The sequence below is a fragment of the Sardina pilchardus genome, chromosome 10 (assembly GCF_963854185.1).
Source record: "Sardina pilchardus chromosome 10, fSarPil1.1, whole genome shotgun sequence".
Taxonomy (NCBI): Eukaryota; Metazoa; Chordata; class Actinopteri; order Clupeiformes; family Clupeidae; genus Sardina; species Sardina pilchardus.
This window is the reverse complement of record NC_085003.1, coordinates 21,658,854-21,666,353: the sequence shown is the minus strand read 5'-3', so window position 1 is coordinate 21,666,353 and position 7,500 is coordinate 21,658,854. Positions and strand designations below refer to the sequence as shown.

Below are 7,500 nucleotides of genomic sequence, written 5' to 3'. Positions count from 1 at the left end.
CAGACAGACTGCAACCAAAAGACACACACACACAGTCACACACACACACAAACAGATACACTGCCGAACACACATATAATGTGTATGAATGCTCTCACAGACACACACACACACACACACACACACACACAAGTACACAGATTGTCTTCTTTTGAGAGTGTTTACTGAACAGTGGGGAGTTGTGACAGCGTGTGACACTGCGTGTTGTTTTGTTTAGGCTGGACTGTCACCTTTTGCAATGGGTGTATGTGCTGACAAACTGCTCATTTGCCAGTGTGAGATGGCGAAAATAACAAGGATGTGTGCATGTGTGTAAGTGTGTGTGCGTGCATGTCTTGTATGTACTTTTGTGTGTGTGTGTCTGTGTGTGTGTGTGTGTGTGTGTGTGTGTGTGTGTGCCAGTATGTGCATCAGTGTGCATGTGCGTACTGTATGTGTGTGTGAGAGACAGAGAGTGTGTATGTGCATGTACAGTATGTGTGTGTATACTGTACTTCATGAAGGCTTTTCTACATGCACTGACACACACGTGTCCTTGTTTAGTTGCTTAAAGTAGCATGTGTGCATCTCATGGCCCAGTAGTCTCCATGCGTTCAGGGAAAACAAACAGCATGTGTGTGTGTGTGCGTGCGTGCGTGCGTGCGTGCGTGCGTGCGTGCGTGCGTGCGTGCGTGCGTGTACCAGTGCATATGCAGTTGTGTTGGTGGATGATGGTCCTTGTTTTAGCAACAGGAAAACTGCTGGATTAATTTCATAATGCTGAATCCTCCCCAGGCAACAATTATAATATTTAATGCTGTGTGTGTGTGTGTGTGTGTGTGTGTGTGTGTGTGTGTGTGTGTGTGTGTGTGTGTGTGTGTGTGTGTGTGTTTATCAAGTGTATGTCCCATATCTGTCACATCTATTAGTTTAATTCCTGTACATGGTTGTGTTCCTCTTAACTGGTTGCCATGGTGAGGGGCCCTGGGGTTGACCCGCTGTGATGCCATATATCGATCCCCAGCTCACAATTACTGTACATCTCTCTCTCTCTCTCTCTCTCTCTCTCTCTCTCTCTCTCTCTCTCTCTCTCTCTCTCTCTCTCTCTCTCTCCCCATCTCTCTCTGTCTCTCTATCCCCCATATCTCTCTTCTCTCTCGTTTCTCTCTCTCTCTCTCTCTCTTCTCTTCCCTTGTCTGTATTACAGTGCACAGCTCTTCCCTCTCCCCCTCTCCATCTCTCTCTATCTCTCCATCTCTCTCCTCCTCTCTCTCTACCCCATTTCACTCCCTCTGTCCATCTCTCTCTTCCTCTCTCTCTCTACCCTTATTTCTCTCTCTCTCTCTCCACCCCCCTCTCTCCAGTTGATGGTACTGTGAGTATAATCCAGCCATCTGATAACGTGCTGCCATGATGTCATGAGAGTATACCGAAGCTAAATAACCTTAAACGATTTGCTGGACAGGTGTGCCTTTGGTGCCTTTGTAGTGTGTGTGCGTGTGTGTGTGTGCGTGTGCGTGTGCGTGTGCGTGTGCGTGTGCGTGTGCGTGTGCGTGTGCGTGTGCGTGTGCGTGTGCATGTACGTGTGTGTGTGTGTGTACTGTACGTGTGTCTATCTGTCTGTGTATGTGTGTGTGTGTGTGTGTGTGTGTGTGTGTGCGTGCGTACAGTATGTGTACTCATATTGAACGACACATCTGTGCCTCTTTTATTATTGCCTCTCAACACACACACCTCCCATCCTCTTGAAACCCTCTCCTGCTCTTTGCCAGCTCCGCCGAAGGTCATACACTTATCAGTGCAGTCCCATTCGCACACACACACACACACACACACACACTGTCACTGAATTGTGTATGTGTCAGACAGATAGCCATTCATAACTCTCATACACACACACACACACACCTCTCCGTGTGCTGAGGCTGTACTAAACCTCTGTACAGCTGTAACAGTGTTCTGTGTGGTCACGTGTACACATATTATGTGTGTGAGATTTATTGTTGGCAGAGAGATTGTCTTGTAATCATGTTAGAGCATGTAGTTCATGTCTAGCTCTGCCCTCTTTTACTCTTTAGCTCCTCTCTCCCCAGCTCTCTCTCCATCTTCCCTTTCTCTCTTCCTCCTCCCATATTTCTCTCCCTCTCTCTTTTGCTCTCTATCTCTCTCTCCCTCTTCCTCTTTCTTTCTCCCTCTCCATTCTCCTCCTTATTATTCTCCCAATCTCCCTCTCTCTCTCCATCCCCCCTTTCTCTCTACCTCCTCCCTCTCTCTCTCCCTTGCTCTCTTCATCTCCCTCTCTCTCTCTCTCTCTCTCTCTCTCTCTCTCTCTGTCCCTCCATCTTCAGTTTCCAGCATCTGAGAGTGCAACAGATCTAGTCCATCTCCATCACTTCTCTCTCCTCTCAACATGGCATTTCAATTCTTTATGAATGTGTGTGCGCGCGCGTGTGTGTGTGTGTGTGTGTGTGTGTGTGTGTGTGTGCGTGTACTGCATGTGTTTACATTAGCCAGGCTGCAGACAGGAAATCCAAGGAGGTTGTACTAGGAGATTACATAAAGCAAGCCAATCTAACAGAATTAAGGTCAGAAATATGAGAGAACACAATCAGGCATCTTTTACCGGGGCCTGTACCACACACACACACACACACACTCACATGTGTGCGCACACATTCACAATCAGGCATCTATTACTGGAGCCTGTAGCACACACAGAGACACACAAATACAAGCATATACTGAAACTCTACACACAGATATAATGGCACAAAACAATATACTCACATATGCACACACACACACCATAGACATGAAAAATGAAAACTCCCAAGGGCAAGAACACACACGCACACACACACACACACACACAAGCACACACACACACACGGACACACGGACACACACACACACACACACACACACACACACACACCATTCTTTCCTCTCTGCTTCTTGCTCTGACTCTGTGCCACGTCTCTGAGTAGACTACACTACGCTTCTCCCTGTCCCCCATCTGACTAGCGTGTGGCTAAGCTAGCGTAAGGAGGAGGTTGATGGAGAGTAGTCTATGCTACGCTAGGCTTCTCCCTGTCCTCCATCTGACTAGCGTGTGGCTAAGCTAGCGTGAGGAGGAGGTTGATGGAGAGTAGTCTACGCTACGCTAGGCTTCTCCCTGTCCTCCATCTGACTAGCGTGTGGCTAAGCTAGCGTAAGTAAAGGGTTGATGGAGAGTAGTCTACGCTACGCTAGGCTTCTCCCTGTCCCCCATCTGACTAGCATGTGGCTACGCTAGAGTAAGTAGAGGGTTGATGGAGAGTAGTCTACGCTACGCTAGGTTTCTCCCTGTCCTCCATCTGACTAGCGTGTGGCTAAGATAGCGTAAATAGAGGGTTTATGGAGAGTAGTCTATGCTATGCTAGGCTTCTCCCTGTCCCCCATCTGACTAGCTTGTGGCTACGCTAGCGTGAGGAGGAGGTTGATGGACAATGGCGTCTGCCTGCCCGACTGAAAGACACATGCATGGACATTACACATCTAAATCTGCTTCAGGGCTTTCAACAACCCATACAAAATCACAGAGAGAGGGAGAGAGAGAGAGAGAGAGAGATAGAGAGAGAGAGATGGAGAAAGAGAGAGAGAGAGAGAGAGAGAGAGAGAGACCATTAGTATTGTAGATTAAATATTACATAGGCAGTTTGTTTCCATTTGGCAGGCAGGATTATACCAGACAAATGGAGATAGTCATTAAATGATTTCTACTCACGTTGTGTGTACACACTCTCACTCACTCACTCACTCACGCACACACACACACGCACACACACACACACACGCACTCACTCACACACACTCTCACTTCTCTTCCCACACACTCGGTCTGGCCAGCCTTCCTTTTGTATCTCATCAGCATAACAAAAGGCACTGAGATGGAGAGATAGAGCGAGAGAAGAGCGAGAAAAAGACGAGTGGAGAGAGAGAGAGAGAGGCAGCGGAGGAGAGAGAGTAAGTGGTGGAGAATGAGAGATGGAGAGAAGGGGGGAGAAAGAATGAGAGATGGAGAGGAGAATGAGAGATGGAGAGACTGAATGGTAGAGAGTGTGTGTGTGTGTGTGTGTGTGTGAGAAAGAGAGAGACAGGCAGAGTATGCAAGAGATAGAAAGTGTGTGAGAGAGCTTCTATAGCAGCAGCGGCGTGACTGTGCATGCGTGTGCATGAGAGAGAGAGTGCGTGCGTACATCTAAGGTGTATGAGTGAGTGTGTGTGTGTGTGTGTGTGTGTGTGTGTGTGAACCTGAGCTGAGTTGGTGCGTGTAGCGGGAGCGTGCTCTCAGCACTCTCTCAGAGAGGGGCTGTGTATGTGAGCGTATGTGTGTGTGTGTGTATATATATGTGTGTATGTGTGTGTGTGTGTGTGTGTGTGTGTGTGTGCATGTGTATGTGTGCAGACCTGAGCTCAGTTGCTTTGCTGAGGGTAGTGTGTGTAGCATGCTTTCCTCTCAGAGAGGAGCAGTGATTTCTCAGCGCACATGGTGAGTTTTGCACGCCTCTTAACGCGTCTCACACACACAGACGCTGCATGTCTCGCTGTGTGTGTGTGTGTGTGTGTGTGTGTGTGTGGTTGGTTTTCTCCGACGGTTGCTGTATGGGTGTAAGGACAAATGTGTATATTTGGGTGCCGATAAAGGTACAGACGGAGTGTGTGAATATGTCTGTGTGTGTGTGAGCGAGGGAGACATATGGGTGTTATGTAACAGGTGGAAGCTTGGTGAGTCTGGGTGTAGCGTGGAGGCTGCTTTGATATAACTAATCACGCTCAACCATTTTTATTCAGGGACTCTCTGCAACACACACACACACACACACACACACACACACACACACTTAAGTGTGGCTTGATAGTCTTTGGTTCTGCCCCAGAGTACGTTTGTTCAGGTCTGATGTTTTCAGTGTAGCTCTCCCTAGGTCCCTGGGACTAGGGTGCTGAGTTCTTAGTGCTAAGTGTGTGTGTGTGTGTGTGTGTGTGTGGGTGTTTGTGTATCGGTGGTCAAAGTTCTGGTCGTATTCATAGCTACTCTAGTGATACAGTACTCTGCTACTGCTCCACTACTAGTCTACCCACTGCTCTCAACTGCACTTTACCTGCTGTGCTGTAGTAACAGTAGCAGTAGCAGTAGCAGTAGTAGTAGTAATAGTAGTAGTAACAGTAGCAGTAGCAGTAGCAGTAGCAGTAGTAGTAGTAGTAGTAGTAGTAACAGTAGTAGTAGCAGTAGCAGTAGTAGTAGTAGTAGTAGTCATAGTAGTGGTAGCAGTAGCAGTAGCAGTAGCAGTAGTAGTAGTCATAGTAGTAGTAACAGTACTTGTACTGTAGTAGTATTTTAGAAACAGTAACAGTAACAGTACTTGTAGTAGTATTGTTATAGTAATAGTAGTAGTAGTAGTAGTAGTAGTAGTAATATAGTTATAATCTGTAGTAGTGATGTCGTATGTAGTGTGTGTGTGTGTGTGTGTGTGTGTGTGTGTGTGTGTGTGTGTGTGTGTGTGTGTGTGTGGGTGTGGGTGGGTGTGGGTGTGTGTGTGTGTGTGTGTGTGTGTGTGTGTGTGTGTGTGTGTGTGCTTGTGTGTGTGTGTGTGCATATGCGTTCGTGTGCCTGCGCGTGTGTGTGTGCTGTTAACTCTTAGTGAATCCTCCGTACTATTGTCTAAACTAGACTCTGCTGAGCACTTTGTTCATCTCATTCATAATCCTGTTTGATCTGCTGGTTACATTATAGGAGCATATCATGTAATACTTCTTTGTAATTTGTAAGCTTTAGTGTGTGTGTGTGTGTGTATGTGTGTGTGTGTGTGTGTGTGTGCATGTACATTTGTGAAAGAGCAAGATTGATTGATGGTGAGTGTGCATGTGTATGTGTATGCTCTTGAGAAAGAGCAAGATACAGTGTGTGTGTGTGTGTGTGTGTGTGTCTGTCACAGGCTCATGTAAAGTGGAGTGTTTGTAGAGTGGAGTGCTTAAAGAGTGGACGCGTATATGTGTGTCTGTTGCCACGGTGATACTCATTTTGCAGTGTGTGTGTGTGTGTGTGTGTGTGTGTGTGTGTGTGTGTGTCATGTGATGTATGATAGCCACAGTGGAGCAGCCTCTCTCTGAATGCCCTGTCTGCTCTGAGCCAGTCTGCTCGTAGCAGCCATTCACATCTGACATGTGTGTGTTGGCACTGACTGCGCTGATCACCCATCTCTTTCTTTGTGTGTGTGTGTGTGTGGGTGTGTGTGTGACTGGGTTGCCAACTACAGCAGCCCATGAGGCTGGTGCTTCTCTGGAATTTACAGTTAGCTCTCTGTCAGCGTGTGGGCTATGATCTGTGTGTGTGTGTGTGTGTGTGTGTGTGTGTGTGTGTGTGTGTGTGTGTGTGACTTGACTATGAGTTGCACCAGTTCCAGATGTTTCTGTCACATCCTGCTCTGATGTCACTGTTACTATGGCTGTTGTTGTGTTACTGTTACTATGGCTAACGTTGTGTTACTGTTACTATTGCTGATGTTGTGTTACTGTTACTATGGCTGATGTTGTGTTACTGTTACTATGGCCGATATTGCGTTACTGTTACTATGGCCGATGTTGCGTTACTGTTACTATGGCAGATGTTGCGTCACTGTTACTATAGCTGATGTGTCACTGTTACTATGGCCGATGTTACATTACTGTTACTATGGTCGATGTTGTGTTACTGTTACTATGGCTGATGTTGCGTTACTGTTACTATAGCTGATGTGTTACTGTTACTATGGCTGATGTTGCGTTACTGTTGCTATGGCTGATGTTGTGTCACTGTTACTATGGCCGATGTTGCGTCACTGTTACTATGGCCGATGTTGTGTCACTGTTACTATGGCCGATGTTGTGTCACTGTTACTATGGTCGATGTTGTGTTACTGTTACTATGGCTGATGTTGCGTTACTGTTACTATAGCTGATGTGTTACTGTTACTATGGCTGATGTTGCGTTACTGTTGCTATGGCTGATGTTGTGTCACTGTTACTATGGCCGATGTTGCGTTACTGTTATCATGGCCTATGTTGTGTTATTGTTACTATGGCCGATGTTGCGTTACTGTTACTATAGCTGATGTGTTACTGTTTCTATGGGCGATGTTGCATTAAAGTTACTATAGCTGATGTTGTGTCACTGATACTATGGCTGATGTTACTGTCACTATGGCTGTTATTGTGGTCTTGATTCTCTCATAGTGCTGCTGAAGTTGGCTACACATTGTATGTGTGTGTGCGTGTGTGTGTGTGTGTGTGTGTGTGTGTGTGTGTGTGTGTGTGTGTGTGTGTGTGTGTGTGTGTGTGTGTGTGTGTGTGTGTGTGTGTGTGTGTGTGTGTGAGTGATGCAATAGTGTAGGACATGCTGAGTGTATATCTGATGTTTCCATTCCTGTCTATGGTCTGCATTATTAAACATAACTCACGTGTGTGGTTGATGCACTTACATCTCTCTTACTCTCTTTCCCTCCC

The 7,500-nt window shown here is 46.6% G+C and overlaps 1 protein-coding gene across 1 annotated transcript in view; it reads left to right on the top strand.

Moving 5' to 3' along the window:
* Positions 1-7,500, top strand: part of shank3a (SH3 and multiple ankyrin repeat domains 3a) — a gene marked incomplete in the record, with an annotated part of 273,016 nt that overhangs the window by 151,260 nt on the left and 114,256 nt on the right.